This window comes from Canis aureus, chromosome 1, assembly GCF_053574225.1.
Source record: "Canis aureus isolate CA01 chromosome 1, VMU_Caureus_v.1.0, whole genome shotgun sequence".
Classification (NCBI taxonomy): domain Eukaryota; kingdom Metazoa; phylum Chordata; class Mammalia; order Carnivora; family Canidae; genus Canis; species Canis aureus.
This window is the reverse complement of record NC_135611.1, coordinates 90,916,806-90,924,710: the sequence shown is the minus strand read 5'-3', so window position 1 is coordinate 90,924,710 and position 7,905 is coordinate 90,916,806. Positions and strand designations below refer to the sequence as shown.

The 7,905-nt window shown below is 40.4% G+C and overlaps 1 long non-coding RNA gene across 1 annotated transcript; it reads left to right on the top strand.

Annotated features, from left to right (window-relative positions):
• The first annotated feature begins 547 nt into the window (after window positions 1-547).
• On the top strand, window positions 548-6,103 carry LOC144319865 (uncharacterized). The gene is made up of 3 exons (XR_013385558.1): window positions 548-1,487; window positions 2,307-2,412; window positions 3,102-6,103. It is a non-coding gene; the product is annotated as an uncharacterized LOC144319865 (long non-coding RNA).
• Window positions 6,104-7,905: the final 1,802 nt, after the last annotated feature.

The window sequence follows — 7,905 nt, the reverse complement described above, 5'->3', positions numbered from 1 at the left end:
CTAAGTTGCCACTTAGCATCATGCTCACCCATTTTTTTCCCTTATATTAGAGAATTGTTTCTCAGAACCTGCATCTATATCAAATGAAGGAAAATAAAAGACAGATTGAAAAAGTCACATTTCAAGAAAAATAAGTGAAAGCATATGGATTTAATATGTATATAAAGGATACTGTGTTAAAAGAATCATTGTTTCTATTTTTCAATTTGGACTTTTTCACTTTTGACTTTAAAATATTTATGCATTTACATAATTCTGTTATATCCTTATGCCATAATTCAGGAACAATAAAAATAGTTTGAATCTATCTATGCATTTGATTTTACTTTTTTATTCATCCATTACCAGTCCAACTCCTATAGGTAGTTGAGGTTGTATTCCTAGAACAGACCAAGATATAAGTAATGAGTGCCCCACCCCTGGGAGACTGGAAGCTGGTGAATGACTCAGTTGGATATGCTTGTACTGGGGATCCTATTTGGGATTGGAAGCTGTGTTTGTGATCATTTCTAATGCCTGTGATTCTAGAATCCTGGAAACTCTGAAATTCCAACTATGGCAAGGCAGCTCAGTTGGTAGTACAGTCATTCTCAGCATCTGACCAAATAATCGACTGGCCTAACAGGAATCCATTCATTTCATAGGCACAGACACAGGTGCCAGCTTCATGAACAGAACTCAAAGCGAAAAGAGATTTAGGCAATCATTTTCAGGAAGGAAGAAAGCCAAAACCATCATCTGAGGTGTAGAGCAGATGAGAGCTGCAGAGCAAGCTAACAAATTACCTTGTTTCTGCACGCAGCTAGTTCTCCTCTCTTTCTCTTCTAACAACAATCCGGTAAATACATGCTTCCATCCCCATCTGACTTCCAGCTTCTGAAATGAGTTTGCATCCATTCATTTGCTTAGGGCACATATACAGACACTCTCCAGCTTAAAGAACATCCAAGTAAGTGAAAAATTACTGATGCCAACTAAGAAGATTTATACCCAGACAGAAGGCTTAGAACTGCGTAAAGACATAATTTTCATTGAAACAACAACTGGAAACAAATACGCAGCCAGGAACATTGTTGGAGACTAAAACATTAGGGGAGCTTGACATTGCTCTTCCCTTTCCTATAACTTTCTGTGACTTTTAGAGTAATAAGCAAATAAAAGCATAAGACCTCCCATAAAAGAAATCATGGACATCAAAAGACCTCATAAAGGAAAAACGCTTGTAAACAAGTAAGGAATGAAATCTATTGTGAATCTCAAATAACTGTGATGCCTTCTGATCCCTGGAAGAAGACTAACTGAATAAGCTTTTTCTGTCAGTTAGAAATATGAAGGCAGTAGCTGTAGCCGTGAAGAACCTGTGATAAGCAAGCTTTGGGTTTGCCCATCATAGAAGTATGAGCTCCAGCATACGCTGAAGGTGTTCCTATTCACCTTCTGCTCATCTAAGGATGCCACTTAAGATCACTAAATTGCATGTAACTCAGGTGAGCATTCTCCAGCTGACTTTTTGTTTAAGATTTTATTTATTTACTCATGAGAGACACACACAGAGAGAGAAGCAGAGACACAGGCAGAGGGAGAAGCAGGCTCCCTGTGGGACCTGAGCCAAAGGCAAACACTCAACCTCTGAGCCACCCAGGAGCCCCTCTAGTTGACTTTTATAGGACTACGAAAGCCTCATCCTTTGCCCTCCCCTGTCACAGCGTAAGTCTTAAGCTTGCCCTCTTAGTACTCAAAATTGCATGGATGGCCTAGTCCACCACAACACAAATCATCTACCTTGCATGTTTTGCTTCAGAACAGTATTCATTAAATCTTTATGACCTAGAACTGCAGAAGTTTCACAACATTAATGGAAATAAAAATTACCTAAATCAACCTACTCAATTAGCAGGTAAGATGGGTTAAGGGACTTGGGTTGAGGTCACATGCATGTTAGCACCCAAGTCAGGAAGGTGACCTGTGTCCCTATACACAGAGAAGGAGTTCAGATCCATCATAACTATTTTATAATGACAATGATAATCACAAACCACCACAACTAGAATACAGCATCTGTTTTTACGAAACATGGAAACTTTTTGTTATTTGGTTTTCTCATAAACTTTAGAGAAAATACTAATAACAGCTTTATTGAGATTTTTAGTACATGATTATTTTTCACGCGATACATCAATGGCATGGGGCATTGTTAAGTTCTTTGGCATGTGCCAAATAGTTTAGACATGGCTTGCAATAAAGACAGAATCCTTGGAGAGGGCCTTGGCATGTGCCAAATGACCGTTTTGCTCCATGCCCCACAGGATACGCATTGCCCACCGTGAGTAACACAAATGGTACATTCACTACGTTGTAACAACTGTGCCTACGGGGTGACCTTGGCCGGGGAGTGAGGACGGAGAATCTAAAGTAAGTGGTCATGCACACCTGGAAATTCATTTCTCACGCATGGCTTTTCACTTGGAAACCCATCAGTCGCCAGTCCTTAGTGAATTTCTTGAGGTGCCACTGCCATGATTTCCCTAAATAAACCGTGGTATCGACCACAGAAACCTCAATCCTTCCCCCACGAGCTCCGTGGGCCCCGCGCTCCTCAACCCCACAGGCCCACACGCCTCCTTGCTATTCACCACATTTTACACATGTATTTTATTTCATGCTTTTATTAATCCAAGTCGTCCCCGCCCCCATTTCAGCAGTAACAAAAGAAGCTGTAGCAAATCAATGAGCTCAGAGCTGAGAAGCAGGGGCCCGCGCTGCGTACCCTTTCGACCCACATGGCACAGGCTTGCCGAGCGGAACCTGAGGTCTGAAAACACTTTCTAGACCAGCCTCAGAGTAGAAGGGAGAGCTGGCTTGTCTCACAAGTCAACACTTAGAAGGAAAACACTGGTGCTGTTTATGTTGGGGAAGGAAGGGTGACAGACAGGAATCCTTGACTGAGGATTACTGGGAGAGAGAAAGCCGAGTAGACATTCTCTTTTTACTTTGAAATTACAGAATTAAGAGAGGGCACAGAGGCAGGGCGGGGGGCAGGGGCAGGGGCGGGGTGTCTAGAAGGGAACAGACGTGCATACTTTCGTATATTTGTCCTGTAGGCTCAGTTACGCACACCTCACCATGGCTAAACTGAAAGGCCTGTGCTCAGCGGACAGATTGGCAGTTGAGTTTGTACAGTGAGGCCGAAACCACGAGGGCCAGGCCTGCTCTGAAAGGTGGCTGTCAACGTGCATGTCCCATTCAGCTCTCCTGCCAGCAACACTCTGAGCAGCTTGCCAGGGATACCGTGCCAGTATGGGACAACATGGTGTTCTTGATGTCTCTCAGTGGAGGATGGTTGAAATAATAAACCAAGTAAGCAAAAGATGAGAAAGGAAAAGAAGATTCAGGAATCCTTAAGTCAGTTGCAGAGTAGTAACTCAGATTTCCCTGATGGGACAAGCATCTTGCCAGGCCTGCAGCTTTCATACACCAGAATTTCTATCCCAACAAGACTGCAACAGGTGACAGGCCAGGCCACAAAATCTTGAGCTACAGCTGTCCTCCTATCTCCCAACAACCCCCGCACTCTACCCAAGAGGTGGGGTTTCCACTTTCATAAAACAAGACTGGTAGGGTTTCTAGCCTTTATTTTTGGATGCTCTTGCTCATAATGAGTTGAAGGAAACTGACCTTGGGATGGTAATCTTGTGCCATACGGGGTACAGCAGCAGCCCACCAACCCAAAGGGACACTATGGACGATACAGTGGGCCAATGTTGAGAGCCTTCCAGCTCTCTATCAAGATCCCCAGGCTTCTCAACATGACTCAGTGAGGGGAAGACTCCAAATAGTAAGCCAAGTTAAGTATCCCACAGTACAGCAGTGAAGGGACACAAAATAAAGATGAAGTTGATTTCTAGAAAATACAGAGATGCCACACTGCCACACTGAAGCTTTGACATTTTGTGGACTGAGATTCATACTCACGCATCTCTCTCTCCCTCCTACTCCCTCCCTGCCCCATCTCCCTCACACAACACCTGCTCTCAACACACTTTTACCTGCTTGATTCATGCTTCATCTCTAGTAGTGCCCTGTGATTGCTGGATGGGAGCTTGCATCCTATTGTGACTTGTTGCCTTTCTGCTTCCATGCTATCTGTGGCTATTTTAAAAGCCCTCTTACTTATTTCCTGTTTCCTCATAAGACAGGATTATCATTCCACATGGGGCACATAAAACATATGAGATTATATTATATAGCCCACCTCTGGCTGCAATGAGGAGTGGAAGCTCAGCCCCCACCTCACAGGATGCAGGATATAGCTGCTGCTTTCATACATCAGCATAAATGTCAGGATGATTCTTCTGATTGACTTGAAGTGGCAGCGACTCTTCACACAAACACAGCCTAACACCTGTCTTCTCAATCATTTGTGATTGTGTGTCATTTTTGAAAGACTTATTTCTAGTCCAATCTTCAAATATTGTTTTTCTTTCCTTACCTTATGCAATTTTAATCAGCCAATCTAGAAACATTTACCAGGTTCACAGTTCACAATCAAAGAGCCCTAAGTTCAAACTCCAGCTACTTGCCATGCCAGCTTGGAGAAGATCGTTTCCTCCCCTGAACACCTGCTTCTTTTTATTATAAAATGAGAATTATAATACTTCCTCCAATAAATATTTTTATAAGTATCAAAAATAAATGTTGTAAGATACCAACGATAGTCTTCAACACATGGGAGGTATTTAATCAATACGAATTATTATTATCTTATAATATTTACAAGTTTTACAACTTTATATTCCCAAATTCTTATAAATTATGTATATATACAAAATACATATTTTATATATTACAAATTTTATGATTTATAATAATTATTATTTTCAAGTGCTAGGGAAAATTTAAAGATTAAGAAAAGCCTTATCTCCTTCTTTTCAGAGGAGAGAAGTCCTATACCTTTGAAAAAAACAATACTTTTTTAAAGATTTTTATTTATTCATGAGAGACACACAGAGAGGCAGAGACATAGGCAGAGGGAGAAGCAGGCACCCCACAGGGAGCCCTGATGCAGGACTCGCTCCCAGGACCTCAGGATCACACCCTGAGCCAAATGCAGATGCTCAACCACTAAGCCACCCAGACATCCCGAAAAAAACAACACTTGATATTAAACATCACAGACTTCAGGATTTAAAAGGCAAAAGTGAGCCCTTTGTTTAGGGAGTGAAGAGACCATGACTAGAATGCTTACAAATTGGCTCTAAATCATGCAGTAAACAAGAATAGGCATTTCTCTGTAGGATGTATTTCCTATAATGAAGAAATCAAAGATGTGTACAACTTGAGGTGTGAGTTAAGAGTGTCTACTAGCCAGACACCTGTTCACACTGTAGCACTGTGGGACACTACAGGAGTGCAAACAGTCTTTCCCTCTGCCATATAAAAATATCAACCAGTCATACCCGTCCCTCTCAGAACGTAATTCCTTTCTCCTTGAGTGGGGGCCAGACTTGGTGACTCACTTCTAACAACAGAGTATGGAAAGGGAAAAGATTCATCTTTAGAGGGAGGAAAGATGGCAGGCAGCATCTCAACCCAGTGATCAAGGCCATCGTGACCAGTGGTAGGTCATGTTGACATCAAGTACCCTAAATATGATGTAATGAGGACAGCAAGGTATTTACCTCCGTGCTATTCTTCCAGAAAATCTATAACCTCAGGCTCTTCATGAAAAAAACAAGAGACAAACCCAACTGAAATGCATTCTACAAATACCTGGTAAATACTCTTCAAAAGTCTCCAAGTCAGGAAAGACAAGGAAAGACTAAGATATGGTCTCAGGTTGGAGAACACTAAGAAGGCATGATGACCAAATGCAGTGTGGTATTCTGGATTAGATTCTAGAATGGAAAAAAGATTATAGTGGAAAATCAGTAAGAGCTGAATACAGTGTGTGATTTGGAGAATGGCACTTGACTAAGGTTAATTTCACATACAAGATGCCAACTTTTAAAGAAACTGAATATAGGGACATTAGAACTCTGTACTATCTTTGTAACTCTTCTGTAAATCTAAACATTATTTCAAAATAAAAAAAATTTAAAATCAAGTAATAAATTAGTAATTATTGAACAGAAGAATGGCATGCATTTTTATGAAATGAAGCACTGTCTAGTTTGTTGCAGAATACTACAAATAAATTAGTAATTTCCACCACCAAGTCTTTTTTTAAATAGATAATTATATAAATACATGTGACACATATATATACAATTTTGTTATTATTTTTGTAATATATATTATACATTATACTATACTTTTATATAACACATACTTTTATACATAATTAAACATGTGTGTATAATATAATACATACTTTGTATACATAATTAAATGTGTGAATATATATATATATATATATATACATACACACATACACATTCATATATAAGCAGAGGACTCCAACTTATTATGTCAGAATTTTTTTTTTTACTTCAGAATGTAATTTCACACAAACCAGAGGTACAACAGGTGGTTATGTTACCATGCCAACTCACAAAATCATTGTAGTGCAGAACGTAGCTAAAATGAGATAGTAGCTAAACTGTGGACCTTCACTATCTTCAAGGCCAGGAGAAAGTAAGTAGAGGGGAAAGGACATAGACTAGAGAATCACACAGAGCTGCCTTCATGTCCTAATTCTGACATTCATGGCATAATCCTGAGAAAGTCATTTAGACTTCTTGAAACTCTGGTTCCTCATTTTATAAATGACAGGTATAATCTCTATCCCAGAATTTTGACAAAAATTGAATGAAACAATGCATGGAGACCACAGCTGCTGAAATATCTAGGTAACATGATTGGCCCTTACATTGAAAAAAAAAAAAAAAGAAAGAAAAGAAAAGAAAAACCAACTCTTAGGCTCCTGAGTCCTTAAGCTTCTGTATGGACCAGAATATGGTAGTAATGAACTAATGGGACTCACTGGGTAGGGGATAAGAGTTTGCTGATCTGACTTTGGTTAGACTCACAACAAATTCCTCATGAAAGGCTCCAGTACTGCTGATGGGATGAGAGGAGAAAATTCAGTTTTAATTGTCAATAAATGGGTGATTGTCTAACTATGCATTGACACTACTCTGAACTATTTGAAAGACCTTCTATAAACCCACAAAGGTTGCCTTACCTTGTGTTCCAGGTATCCAGAGCTGTGGGACAAGCTAGACCAAAACTTAGTGACTTGAAACAAAGATAACATATATGTTGCCCTCAAATCTGCAATTTGGGTGGAGTTCAGTAAGGATGGCTCGTCCCTCTGATCCATGTGGTTTCAGGATGGGCAACTTGAATCTGGGGACTAGAATTATTTCCAGGCTCAATCATTCACACATCACCGTTAATCAATGCTGGCTTCCAGGTAAGACTTTAGTGGGAACTATCAAAGTGGCCTCACCAGGGCACTTGGGTGGCTTAGTTGTTGAGCATCTGCCTTTGGCTCAGGTGGTGATCCCAGGGTCCTGGGATCAAGGTCCACATCAGGCTCCCCACAGGATTCTACTTCTCCCTCTGCCTATGTCTCTGCCTCTCCCTGTGTCTCTCATGAATAAATAAATAAAATCCTTAAAAAAAAAAAAAGAAAGAAAGAAAGAAAACAAAGTGCCCTCCACATATGATCAGGGCTTCCTTACAACACGGTAGCTGGATTTCCAAGAGAAGCACACTAGAATGAGAGCCAGATGGAAAACATACCTCATATGAATTAATATCTGAAGTCATGCAGCATCACTTTTACCATATTCTATTCACTGATGATGCTACAAAGGCCCAGATAATCTCAAGGGGAAGGAAAACAGGCTTTGCCTTTTGATGGGGGAGCAGTCATGTTCTGAAGAGCATGTGATACTCTGT